Source organism: Macaca mulatta, chromosome 7 (assembly GCF_049350105.2).
Source record: "Macaca mulatta isolate MMU2019108-1 chromosome 7, T2T-MMU8v2.0, whole genome shotgun sequence".
NCBI classification, from domain to species: domain Eukaryota; kingdom Metazoa; phylum Chordata; class Mammalia; order Primates; family Cercopithecidae; genus Macaca; species Macaca mulatta.
In genome coordinates this window covers 158,544,420-158,559,316 of record NC_133412.1, presented here as the reverse complement: position 1 = coordinate 158,559,316, position 14,897 = coordinate 158,544,420, and the positions used below count along the sequence as shown (strand labels likewise).

Genomic DNA, 14,897 nt, shown 5'->3' with positions numbered 1-14,897 from the left:
GGCATCTTGAATAGAGCTAGCCCCCAGTCTAACAAGTACTTCCAGTACATTCAGAGTCTTCTCTGAGCATGGACAGAGCATTAGATGTCAATAACAGTGATATATTCAAATGAGATTTTTATCCAAAGCCCTTTCATACTCTGGAGCAAAGAAAGTGACCTTTCTAGATAAAATGCCCTCATAATTCTCTACTCTAATGTTTTAAACCCAAAGCGTAGTGAAGGAAAGTAATTTAATATTACAGCATCTTAAAACAACTAAGAAATTCCAGCATTCTTGTGTGGCTGGTGAATATGAAGGATAAAATAAAAAGGACCCCTAACCTGAAGACACAGAAGGCCTTTCCTACTAGATTTTGTAAAAGACTAAAATAGACAATGCTAGGCTTGAGCATATGCAGGGCAAAAAGTGTTGCTACCTACATTTAACATTGTTAGGTTCTTTGGTTTTGTTTCTTTTACTCCTCTAATGTAGAAGATGAAATGACAGAAACTAGAGCCTTATAAGAGTCCCAGTTTCTTGCTTCATTTGAGAGGAGAATTGTTTGTAAGCCAAAAAATATCGTTGAATATTTTGCATGCTAGAAATTCTGTGGCTCAGGGCTGGTTCATTAGACACTGAAGTCCCAGAATTTGCAGGCTAGAGACAAGTGGAAAGAGCAAAGTGTCCTCAAAGCAGTGCAGTAGAAAGACAGGACTCTTTTATTTGTGGCCTCTTTATTCTTTGTCTGTTTTTACTGCTATTCCCAAATAAGGATTTTTAAAACTTTTAAAGTTACTAGAACATGTATGCTTAGGCTTCTCTGCTGTACTCAAGATCTTTCTGCGTCTAAGCTTGCAAAATATGGCAAAAGAAATTTGGAAGCTCTCTTTTCCTCCCTTCTGCTATCCTCTCATGAAGGTTTTCATACTTATCCAAGCTGAGCTGTTATTTTTGATATCAACCCTCTCTAAAATAACCTTTCAAAGATTTTAAGTGTAAATGAATCACATGAGTTCACATACTCATATAAATGGCATTTTTTTCTACAAAATAAATAACACAAATAAGATTAGAGGATAAAAGTGTTTGGTTTACATTTACTGTGAATGAGATCTGGTCCAAAATGCTTAAAACTAATTCCAGCCACCAGCCATCTGACAAGCTCTCACAACTTCTTCTCTTCTAATTCAAAATTTCTGTTCATTGGCACAAACTTTGGAATCAACTCTTTGGAATGAATTTCTATGAATGGTTTGGCATATTTTTGAATGGTATCTACTGAATGAAGCAAGTATATAAGTATAATACACTGCACCTGTTATGAACTGGCTTAAAAAAATACCACCAAGTGCTATAAAAAGGCAATTCTACTGAGGAGGAATGAACATTGATAAGAGTTATTAATATTTACAGTCAGGAAACCTGAATTGAGCAGGTGTTACTATACTAAATGGAGTGAATTCATCAACTTCCAGCAATAGATCATCTTGTAGTGTATCACTTCAGATAAAAATAAAACTTTCTCTAGGGCAAGAAACCAATTAGTGCTCTATAGTTGGATTTTAGATCTAATATCACCAGATGATACCGATAAGTTACACTGGAGAATGTGTATGAATAAGTGGGAATAGTTAACTTTTTTTTCAATTAAGAATAAGTGGATTGGATTGATGTCGCTCTACAGGAAACGAATATGTTATTAGGGTTGTACCCCATAGCTATGCTACATGGTGTCTTCTACATTGCTCTAAATTAAAAACGTGATGAAGACGTATTTTATTAAAAGCTTAAAGTCTTTTATACAATACAGCATTTATCTCTTTCAGATATGGAAATGCCAATTCGAATGGAAAATAATTACTTGTAGAGAATTCGTTGTATCCTAGTTGATCCTACCTTCTGAACATTCTTCTGATCACTGCTCTTCTCTCCATTTTTACTTCTGCTGCATTAATTCAACTTTTAATATTTTCAAAAAGATTATATCAATAATTTGGCTCTTTGGAGCTGCCAAAATACTCTTTTCTAAAATCAAATTGTATCCCTCCCTGTATTATATCCTTTAGTAGCTCCTCCAATGTCTCAAGGGTAATATCTGGACTTTTTATCTTTTGGTTTTTGGACCATCCCTGTGATAGATACACTAATATTCCCCCAAAAAAAGTCTGCACTGTGATCCCCACAGCCCATAAATATGTCACCTTACATGGCAAAAGGAACTTGACTGTGTTATCCTGAATGATCCAGGTGAGTCCAGTCCAATGTAATCACAAGGCTCCTGGTAAGCAAGAAGCAAAAAGCTCAAAATGAAAAAGGAGATTTGACAATAGAACCAGTTTGGAGTAATGCACTTTGAAGATACAGGAAAGAGCCCAAAGCCAAGGAATGTTGAAGGTCTCTAGAAGCTGGAAAAGGCAAAATAAATAAATAAATAAATAAATACATAAATAAATAAATTCCTGAAGCCTCCAGAGACATGAAGCTTTGCTAACACCTTGATTTTGGACTTCTGACCTCCAGAACTGTGAGAGAATACAAATTTGTATTGTTTTGAGCCACTAACTTTGTAGTAATTAATTATAATATCAGAAGGAAGCTAATACAATGTCTAGGAGCTGGGACACCACAAGTGCTCAATACATATTAGATAAATGGATGAAAAACTTAATGAAGAGCATCAGTATCCATAAAACCTTGTTTCTTTATGGTTTTCTCTTACATGTTGGCATATTGGATGGCAATTCTGTGAGTCAGATTACAAAGAAATAGAGGTTTCCATCCCTGGAGAAATATGTGCTTTCAAGCTGCAATTTGAATATTTGACATGGAAAGTCTAGATATTTTATTCATCACAGAGGTGTGTGAGGCATATAACTACAGCATTGTGGTTGAGAGTGCATTCTCTGGAGTCAGCCTGCCTGGATTCAAATTCTGGTTCTACTGCTAACTGGTTGCATAGCCCTTTGCAAGGTTTTCAACCAAGTTATGCCTTAATTTTCTCTCTATTTAATTCTCACATAAGAAGGGTTTTATGAGAACTAAATAAAATAAAACATAAGGAATATAAAACTGTGTCTGGCTTATAGTAAGCGCTCGATACATTTTAAGCCTTATTATTATTATTCCTGTTATTATTATTATTTTTAGGGTTTGTTCTGTAGGACTGTAATCACATTTTGATTTTCAAAAGTGTTAAGAACTCAATTGTACTTGTTCAACAAACACACCCTCTGGATATATTTTCATCTAATGGCTTCACAGTTGCTTGTATGTAGGCCATATTCTGAAATTATGTTGTTCAATAATAACAGTGATATCATTTTGACGTTACAATTTACCACTTGGGTGCAGTAAAATGGAAATATTTTCCCAGTAATTTATTTATAGTGTTTGTCATTTGAATTATTCAAAGGAGACAAAGTTGAGTAAATAATAAGACTAGCAGACAAAGTTGAGTAAATAATAAGACTAGCATTCATATCTAGTCTTACTATCCCTGACCGAACATACTGACTTAAGCAGGATTGTTAAATGAAACACTGTTTAAATGGAAAGTGAAACCCTTGATAGCCACAAAGATTTCAAACGAAGAATTTTCTATAGATAGCTTTCTTTTTATGGATACAATGAGACAATATTTGTATTATTGTTTTAACCTAGTGTTTATGAGTTTGGGGTTTGGCAGTTTTCCTAACAATTGTTCTGTTCCTGATTGAAAACCTGGAATTCATCTACTTTACATGAATTGTTCCATTCAGATATAACAGTCTCTGCAGTGTTTGATTTTACTGGCTTAGGTCATTCACGCTGCTGCTGGTGGGACTGCGTATGGCAACATAAAATGAACACACGATTAACTTTTACTAAGTTACAGACATTGACAGTGAAATGGAAACCATAATATATACTACTCGATTCAGTTAGTTAAAGAAGACCCCATAAAAACTGCTTGAGGCTGTCTGTTCATTTCTGTTTTGTTTTTCTTTTATAAAATGAATACTTTTAAGAAATACATTTTAAGTCTTAATGTATACTGATATGTTTGCATATGCGTATTGGTGTTCTTGTAAACAACTCCTATTCTCTTGACCACATTGTCAAATAAGAAATAGCTGTATCTAAACTTTCCAGACTTTTCTTTGATAGAATTATTTTTTCAACCTCATGTATGCAGGATTTAACTAGGTCTGATATTTGATACAATCCCATGTTTTCAGTGGATACTATATTTTTATGTAAATCTGTTAATTAAAAGCTTTTTATTATTCTTATTTTTTGAACACATTATTTTATCCATTGTTCATTTATTTATTCAATTGTCACTCTCATCTTTTCCAACTTTACACTAAATATTAGACATACACTGACAGTGTCACACGACCCTGAAGTCAAAAGATCTGACTGTATTATACCGTTCTCTTTATAGTGCATTACCAAATAAATTATCTTTGCCATGTAAATTTTACTTTTGCTATACTGAATCAATGTGGGTTGCAGAGAAGCCATTTGGAAAACACTTGGATTAGAATAATTTTAGGTTTTCTGATCTGTTGCATACCAAGCAAAGGAAGGTAATTAGCTCTGTGTACCCTGTACAGCATGGGAACATATTTACATATGAAAATAAACCAAAAGGCTTAAATAAGCAAATACCGTTTCAGTTACCACATTAATCAGCTTGAAATATAGTTTGTTCATATCCTTCTTAGCATAGAAGTATTCAGTGTCTCCTTACATGTGATTAAATCAACTACATTCAATAAACATTTATTAACATCTACTGTGTTCAAGGCATTTTGCTGAGTGTTACATGCCATAGCCACCAGGTCTTAGTAAAACTTGCAATCAGAATATGGGGTTTTGGGGAATGATGGAATAAGAAAAGTAGAGAAAAATAAGGTTAGAAGATAGGTTTAAGTACTATGCTTTGTGTTTTCAATGTAATATTGGCTGGCAGAATGGGGAAAAGCATCTTAGTGGCATGGGTCTCTTTGGATAATTAGCATTTTAGTGCTCTACACGTTCAGAGAAACTACTCTGGTAACAAACTATAGAAATGATCCCTGAAAGTACAGTCTTGGATAATTAGCATTTTAATGACTGAGATAGGTGAAGTAGATGATATTTGATACTGTTTGGCTGTGTCTCCCACCCAAATCTCACCTTGAACTGTAATAATCCCCACATGTTAAGGGTGGGGCCAGGTGGAGATAATTGAATCATAAGGGCAGTTTCTCTCATACTGTTCTCATGGTAGTGAATGAGTCTCAGGAGATCTGACGGTTACATAAATGGGAATTCCCCTGCACACGCTCTTTCCTGTCTGCCGCCATGTAAGACGTGACTTTGTTCCTTAATCGCTTTCCATCATGATTGTGAGGCCTCCCCAGCTATGCAGAACTGTGAGTTTATGAAACCTTTTTCCTTTATAAATTACCCAGTCTCAAATGTGTCTTTATTAGCAGTGTGAGAACAGACTAACACAGTATTACAGTGAAAATATTCACTACTTCTCCGTACTGGGCAAGAACATGGAGAGGTATTATACTCCTTACCCCATTTAGGTCAGATTTTGTCAAATAACTGCCTTTCATTAATAAAATGTTCACCATTTCCAAGAAAAAACTTTCAGAGTCCCACTTTCTCTCTGTTCCTTCTGCCAAGCGACTGTTGTGTTCCAGAGAAAAGTTGCTCTATTAGCTTATTCTGAGAATGGAGGGGCATGGAACAAAGCCACAGGCAAACATGGTAAGCAGGAATGTGAGTGGGAAATACACCTCTGTGGTTTTAACCCACTAAGGGTTGGAATCTATTCATTACTAGAGAAAAATGTAGTTTAAACCATCTGATACAGGGACAAGACACTCTGGAAGATGCGACAAACACACAGAGAAGACATAGAGACAGGAAATTAAACAGCATTTGATTTAGAGACAAAGAGAGTAAGGGAATTGTACATAGAAGTGTCGTTTGTATTCACATTGCAGAGGACCCTATGCGTCTGAATGCTGGAACTAGTAGTAGTTAATAGCTAACTTAATAGGCAATAAGTTAACACTAGATGATTAAACTAGAAAAATGGCTTCTTAGAGCTATACTTCAAGAAACATTTCTCTGAGAGCTGGATGTAGGAAGTATTGTGAAGAGAAATGGGAAGTAGAATTTTGGAAAGACTATTCACTTGGCTATATTTATTAAGCACATCTGTGTCAGACATTGAGAGGGACATAGGTGGTAGAATGAAGAAGTAATCCTTGCTTTTACAAAAGTTACATTTTAGTAGACAGACAGATATTAAATAATAAAACAAGTAAATAATAAAATTTTCTACTGTTAAAAGTGCTAGGAAAAAACCAGAATGTTATGGTAGTGAATGATAGAGAAAATTTACTCAGGACCATAAGGACAGCTACTCAACAGCTTCTTAAGCAAATAATATCAGAGGAATGCCTAAAATAGGAGGTGATAATTGGAACCAATGGGAATTGCAAGGTTTCAATGACTGTGAAAAGCATTCTCAGACTGATTTGTTATTTAGTCCAAAGGATAAATTCTCAGACTGATTTGTTATTTAGTCCAAAGGATAAAAGAAAAAGAAGATGCCAATGTGACTGATTTTTTGGGTCTGGATAACTGGGGACTTGGTAGACACTTCTGCAGAAATAACTATTTTGGGAATGAGTTTCTAAGAGGAAAAGAGACTTCTCGGTGCCAATTATTATGAAGCTAAAATACAGATATGGAGGAAAGATAGGAATGTCCAATGGACAATGGGCAATGTAGGTTTGGAACTAGAGAGAAAGCCTGTGGCTAGGAACATTGACTTGAAAATTGAAACTTTAGTTAAATATGAAACATCTAAGGTAGACTGAAGCTTGAAGTTGAATATTTGGTAGTCTGGGGAATAAATGTATTTGAAAAATTGTTAGAGAGACTAAAGGTAAAACCTGTGTAGTATAAAATTTGTGTTAGCCTGTCATTTGAAAAACCAGGAGGTGCAGCCCAAAGAATTTGGCATACTATGATCTGGGCTCTGACTATCTCCATCTTTGTGATCCTTAACAAGATATCTTATTTCTCAGTCAGTTTTATCATCTATAAAATGGAGATAATAAATTGCATCTTGGTTGGTGCTGGGTCTGAAAGTTCGTGTCTCCCTCAAATTCATATGTTAAAATAACTCCCAGGGCGATGGTATTAGGAGGTGGGGATTTGGGAGAAGGGATTAGGTCTTGAGGGTAGAGTCCTTATGAATGGAATTCATGCCCTTACAAAAGAGACCTCAGAGAGCTCCCTGGCCCCTTCCACCATGTGAAGACACAGCAAGAAATTGGCAGTCTGTATCCGGAAGAGGGCCCTCATGACAAACTAACGATGATGGCACCCTGACCTTGGACTTCCTAGCCTTTAGAAATGTGATAAATAAGTTTCTGTTGTTATAAGCTACCCAGTCTATGGTGTTTTCTTACACCAGCCTGAATAGACTAAGGCAGCTGGAAATTTGGGGGAGAATGAAATGACATGACTTATTGAAGTATCTCTCATGGTGCTTGGCACATAGAGTAGGTTAAGTGTTACTTTCTATTTCCAACATTGTTATCCAAGACTTCCTCATGTCCATCCAATATATAAACAGTTATTTAGGAATCTTACACTATCTGAATCTTGTCAGAATCCCTTTCATAAGATTCACTTTTAGTCCTATCATTTTTTCTATAAAGTATTTTCTGACTATCCCAGCCTCTTCTGAATTGCTGTATCATATATTGTCTATCTTATTCATTGGCTCACAATTTATCTTTTAGGTTCTGATTCCTTTCCAGATTACAAGTCACTTGCATACAAATGTTGTCTCATATATTTTGAATTCTAGTGACTTTCATGTTATCCCATCTAGAGTGGGAACTTTAAGAAAATAAATATCTTTATTGATGATATTTTTAATATAGTAGAAGTTCTTCCATCTAACCCAAACAGGACCTGTAGTTAGAGAAATAATTTTTAAAAATACTATTATAGGTGAAACTTATATATAAAATGTAACACATATACCATAGCAAGTTTATGTCAACTTTAAACAAGACCTGCAAAGTGTGCCAGGAAGGCAGTCTTCAACAGGTAAACCCTAGCACGGGTGCTGTTTATTTCCCCAGTGTGGTGTCTGTGAATGCTGGCTGAGTTTGAACAGCAAGGAATGAGTGTATAATAATATATTCCATGTCACTTGAGCTGAAAACTTCAGCATGGCTATTGACTCTTGACTTTTTAAAAATTCTGTCCCCATGTCTGATAATCACATACTTCTTAATTTTCCATTTCAACATACATTACCCTCATATAAACACTTGTTACCAAACTCTAAGATCATCATCACTGCAATGTGGCTGTTCTCCTCACATCCAGTATCTCCCTTTTATTCATTGTCCACATTGAGGCTTTTCAAATCATTGAGTATTAAAGTTGATATGTCTTTCCAGCTTTGCTCATCTTCTTTGCTTTCAGAACGAACCCTGATACACTGACACGCCGGTTTTCTGTGTCTTTGGACTTCAAGCCAGATATGATTGTTGGTCCAAGTATGAACTCTTAACTCAAACTGAGGCCAAAAAGTAACCTCTTTGAGGGATTTAAAATTAGACAAAGACATCAAAACTGTGAGCCGCTAGTGGCTGTCATTGTTAATGTCTGCCTTCCAGGTGAGAAGTTGTGCCAGGAAGATCTTTCAGTGTAGATGACCAAAACTGTCTAGTTCCTCCCCTTTCCTAGGCTTCATTTTTCAATTCTGCACTTCTTTTCTTCTTAAGTTAGCTAGAGCCAGTTTCCTTATTTGCAACCCCATAAATAATATGCATTTGCTTATACTGTGTAATGTAAGCATAGTTATAATTGTTCTGTTCTCATCATAGTTGTTAAATAACTTGTCTTCCATTTAAAAAATTTCAACTATTCTTAGCCATGATATTAAGACTTTCCACTGTCTCCTTTAAAGTTTTAGTGTGACCTTATTCCCTTCACTCTCATTCACACATTTTCTTTAATTATTACTAAGTGTGAGTCTAATATGACCCTACAGAGATGTTGTTAAGAGCGTGAGTCCTGGCATCATGTAGCCTAAACTAAAACCCTTCTTTTCCAACTTACTAGCTGAATGACCTTGACAAGTTTTTTAAATTCTCTGTGCATCAATTTCTTAATCCCTCACATGGGGATAACAATGATGGCACCTACTCATACTGTCATTATAAAGATCAATTTGTTAATATTCACAAGGATTAGTTCCTGGTACATATTCTAGGTTTAATAAATGTATCTATGATGATTGTTTCTTGTTCCTAAACTATACTTGGTACCTTTCACCCTCTGAATTTCTTCTCATTGTCCTTCTCTATTTCTAAACAGATTAGTAATATCTACTGCTCAAACACAGCCCAAATGACACCTCCTCAAAAGAATCTCCCAGAGCTGCCAAATCTAAGTGATCTCTCCTATGAAATTTTCATTGTATTTCATCACACTGTATTAGTCTGTTCTCATGCTGCTAATAAAGAGATGCCCAAGACTGGGTAATTTATAAAGGAAAGAGGTTTAATGGACTCACAGTTCCACATGGCTGGGGAGGCCTTACAATCATGGCAGAAGGCAAAGGAAAAGTAAAGGCATGTTTTACATGGCGGCAGGCAAGAGAACTTGTGCAGGGGAACTCCCATTTATGAAACATCAGATCTCCTGAGACTTGTTCACTACCATGAGAACAGTTTAGGGGAATCCATCCCCATAATTCAGTTATCTCCACCTGGCCCCACCCTTGACATACGGAAATTGTCACAATTCAAGATGAGATTTGAGTGGGCACAAAGCCAAACCATCTAATATCTAATATTTCCTCTGTTCCTGCTGCAGAACAATTTCTGCATTCTATCCTGCTTTATTGTTGTTATATGTGCATATTCCTTTTTATTATTATTATTAATAGTCTTTAAATTCAGAGGGGCCCATGTCTCTGCCTTGTGGGTTCTCCAAACGTAGCACAATGAAGCAAAGTTCACAGGTTCAAAAGAGATGTTTGCTAAGAGCACAGCGAGAGAAATACTTCGCATTTTACCCTCATTCCACCAAGTGAGAAAGAAAGTGTATAAATAGTGTCTCTTTTTGATAAAGGAGGGAAATGACTTGCTCAAGTATATTTAATTATTTGGTTACACATCAGGGACTGAAGATCTGAAGTTGATGACTTCTCCCAGCCTACATGTTTCTAATCCATTCCATTTCTGAGCATAACCTTTTGTCCAGCTAACACACACTTAGGTATGGTGAGGAATTGAGGAAGTAGTGTTATTGTGATTGGTATTCAACCTTGAACATAAATTTGCAGTTTTAAGTGTACATTTGAATAGACTCCTTAGAAGACTGTGGAGAAAAGTTGTCCTAAAGAGAGAAAGTGAAAATAGATTTGCTGTATGTCATGGAGAAAGTTCACATAGATGTTCTTCTTTAACCTTTCCTTCTAGGGTTACTAGGGTTGGACATGTAGGAAAAGACTTTGTCAACTCAGTGGGAGATTTAAAAAAAGCTGTGCCAATTAGGGTCTATGAGTACGGCTTCTAGTTAACCCAGGTGTAAAGAGATTTACAGGTCAAAATTAAAACTCATGAATAGGGTAACATGAAGCTTAGCCTGCCCACTATACATACATTCGTATTACTGAAATATTTTTCTTTCTTAGCACTATGGTGTGTCTAATTTGATGAGAAAATAAAATCAGTAAATTACAATCTTTTTGGCTCCTCAGCTGACCTTTTTCCTTATGAATGTTTTTCAGCGGGAGTTTTGGGCAAAACAAAAGTCGGAAAGAAACACTCCATTATCTTTCATTGCATTTTATTTAAATGTTATTGGAGACATTTGTCAAAATAAGAGGAAATGGGATGTATAAATATCTCACTGCTCCCAGAATGTAGGCACAGTTCAGAAAAGATGAAATCAAAACTAATAAGCTAACTAGCTTATTATTGAACCAAAAATTTGCACTCTAATTAAATATAAATAAATAGATGGATGGTAATGTTGAACTTTGACCTTGTTTGACCTACTTTAACAGGAGGACACCTCATATCTTCAATGTCTGCTAACATCTTTTTATTACTGGGTTGCTAGAAATTTCCTTTTTAGAGTTCCACTAACTTTAATTAAAAATAGAAGTTCAAAAATTTTCTTATTTTCTTCTTTATTTTTCATTATCCCCAATTTGCCCACAGATCTCTACTTTTGATATCAGTGGTTTATGTCATCCTGACTAAAACTTCATCATGCATGGGTATTTCCGTGCTGATGATATTTTGTAGGTCTCATATTCTGTTATGAATCTAGTAGTCTTAGCTGCGCAATTATCTAAGCAACCAGAAGTTTGAAATCATTATGTTGTGACAAAGCCTTGACTTGCTCCTTAAATTATGATTGAACACTGATTTATTCCTCAGATATCACTGCTATGGTGCTCAGTCTCTAATTGATACAGGTAAAAGTAGAGCTCACTCAAATCTTGGGGGAGAGGGATGGGTTGCTGGTGACAAGCAAGAGGGGATGTCCTATAAGAGCAGATTCAGAGGAGTGAGAATATTGATGACATTAAGGCTCTACCTCTGCTTACCCCATTGCTATGTCACCTCAATTTTCTTTTCCCTGAATAACCATGAATTAAAATCAGTCACCTCTACTTATATAGCATAAAAATGAAAAGGGTCTCCATTTTCTCTTCTTATCTTTAACAGCTGCATAATGGAGATAATCAGTATTACAAAAAGTATTGCTACTGTTTGCCAAATAAACAATTTCATTAACAACAACCTTAACTATAAACCTAAAATCTAGGTACAACATAGGGATAAGAAAAAAAACCCTACATGAATCCTTGAAAATTGTAGCAAAAATTAGTTAAATAAAAATAAATCATCAAAGCCCTATGGAGGGTCAACAGAGAATCAGAAGTAATGGGTTGTTTTGGTTCAGTTAAAAATAAGAAATCATGGGGCAGGGCATAGTGGCTCAAGCCTATAATCCCAGTACTTTGGGAGGCTGAGGTGCGTGGATCACAAAGTCAGGAGTTTGAGACCAGCCTGGCCAACATGGTGAAACTCCATCTCTACTAAAGACACAAAAATTAGCTGGGCATGGTGGCACGTGCCTGTAACCCCATCTACTCGGGAGGCTGAGGCAGGAGAATTACTTGCACCAGGAGGTGGAGGTTGCAGTGAGCCAAGACCGTGCCACTGTATTCCAGCCCAGTTGACAGAGCAAAATTTTGTCTCAAAAATAAATAAATAAATAAGAAATCATTAGTTGAACCAAAAAAAAATTACTAGATATAAATGATGGAAATAAGACACAAGAAAATTCAATACTTAATTTTCTTAAGAAAATAAATAATTAAATACATACTTAAGTATGTATTTAATTCAGTAAATTCCATCAAAAGATGTGTGTGTCATGTCATGATCATATTTCTTTCCATTTTCCCTGGTAAGTTATTTGGTGCATAACTACAGTCACAGATTTGCATGTGGTTTATGACAAAATGAAGAAGTAGAGTGACATTGGTAAATGTGTACAGAGCAAAAGCAGTTTTCTCAGGCCAAATGAAATATTTATCGGCCAAATGAGTTTAGATAACTATGTGCAAGGCCAGATCCATAAGGCTTCAAAATTTTGGATCTCAGTGCCGAGAGATCATTTCAGAAGACTCTGTGAAATCAGCAGCATATGCCTTTTTATTTCTTTCTTGAAAAAAAAGACCACTGTATGTTGCTTCTCAGAAACACACACACACACACAGACAGACACACACGCACTCGACAAATGGGTCTTGGATTTATTCAGCTAATACTGCAGAAGAATGGTATTACATAAACAAACCACGACACCCTGATCTCAAGCAGCCTAAACTAATCCTGGGTTCTGCCAAATTCAATATATAAATAAATAAAAGCAAACAGAATAGCAAACAAATATTCAGTGAGATATAATTCAACTTTGGAATTAAGATTTTTTTAAAAAGTACGTTGCCCTCAAGCAAACTTATAAAAAAAACTTGATTTCCTTCTGGCAAATTTATAAGGAGGGGGAAGAAAGAATCTTTTAAGACTTCATGGTGGGAGTCACCACATTTAGGAATTTGCTGCAGCCATGATTCCGAAAACATGAGAGCTTTTAACAAAATCCAGATTTTTAGGACACATCCAAGACTAATAGTAGTCAATTCTGAACTTCAGTTTCCTCTATAAATCGTCCATTTGACAGCTTCATTTGTAAATCTAATATCCCATTCAGCCTCAGCAGGTGATTTTTGAACCCTCTCTGGGATGGTTAATACTGAATGTTAACTTGATTGGATACAGGGTATTAATCCTGGGTGTGTCTGTGTGGGAGTTGCCCAAAAGAGATTCACAGTTGAGTCAGTGGGCTGGGGAAGGCAGAGCCACCCTTAACCTGATGGGCACAATCTAATCAGCTTCCAGCAAGTATCAAGCAGGAAGAAAAATGTGCAAGAGCGAGACGACAGGCCTAGCCACACAGCATACATCTTTCTCCTGTCCTGGATGCTTCATGGCCTCAAATATTAGACTCCAAGTTCTTCAGTTTTGGGACTCAGACTGGCCCTCTTTGCTCCTCAGCTTGCAGACAGCGTATTGTGGGACCTTGTGATCATGTAAGTTAATACTTAATAAATTCCCATATGTATATATATATCTGGGTTAAAAATCACAAGCATTCACTAAGTTGCTTATTCTAATGAATGAGATTTACCTCCTTTCCTTTTCTCAACTCTCTCATCCAATGCATCATCTAATTCTGTTACCTCTACCTTCAAAATATATCTAAACATGGCTACTTCTCACTATCTCCACTTCTCCACTACCACCAGCCTCCTCAAAGCCACCATTTTCTCCTTCCTGGAATACCAAACTCCTCATTGATCCTCTTTCCACAATCCAGCATGGAAGGCTCCAGATGATCCATTCATCTCACCAACTTTACTTTCCACTAATCTACCCTTCTCCCTCAGGATTCCAGTAATAAGAACCGGTTTGCCTATCCCAGCCAAGCCAAGCAAAGATCATTGCAGTGGCTGCTCTCATCCTGGAATATCTTTCCCAAAATATCCTGTTGTTTCCTTCATTTACTGCGTTCAGCTATTTGGTCAAACATTATTCAAAGGTTCTATCATCTCTGAAGAAGTGACCTTTACCACTCTCTACCTTCTTGTCCTGACATTTGCTGTATTAGGCCCTTCTTGCCTTGCTTAAAGAAGTACTGAGACTGGATGATTTATGAAGAAAAGAGGTTTGATTGACTCGTGGTTCTTCAGAACTTCACAGGAAGCATGGTGCTGGCATCTGCTTGTCTTCCGGTGAAGCCCCAGGGAGCTTTCATTAATGGCAGAAGGCAAAGAGGTAGGAGGCACATCACATAGTGAGAGCAGGAGCAAGGGCGAGAGAGAGTGGGGGTAGGAAGGTGTCACAAGCTTTTTTTTTTTTTTTCTTTTTTTGTCATCCAGGCTGGAGTGCAGTGGTGTGATCTCGGCTCACTGCAACCTCCACCTCCTGGGTTCAAGTGATCCTCCTAAGCCTCCCGAGTAGCTAGGATTACAGGCCCGTGCCGCCATGCACAGATAATTTTTGTATTTTTAGTAGAGATGGGGTTTCGCCATGTTGGCCAGGCTGGTCGCGAACTCCTGACCTCAGGTGATCCACCCGCCTTGGTCTACCAAAGTGTGGTGAGCCTCTGCACCCAGCCGCACAAGCTTTTAAATGACTGAATATCATGAAAACTCATGCACTTTTGCAAAGACATCACCAAGCCATGAGGGATCTGCTCCTGTGGTCCAATTACCTCCCACCAGGCCCTAACTCCAGCGTTGG

At 36.7% G+C, this 14,897-nt stretch overlaps 1 protein-coding gene and 1 pseudogene across 1 annotated transcript in view; one reads left to right on the top strand and one right to left on the bottom strand.

The window, feature by feature from the left end:
- Positions 1–14,897, top strand: part of LOC114679611 (uncharacterized) — a 333,316-nt gene that overhangs the window by 269,930 nt on the left and 48,489 nt on the right. The window lies entirely within an intron of this gene.
- On the bottom strand, positions 4,983–5,061 carry LOC114680074 (small nucleolar RNA U3; annotated as a pseudogene).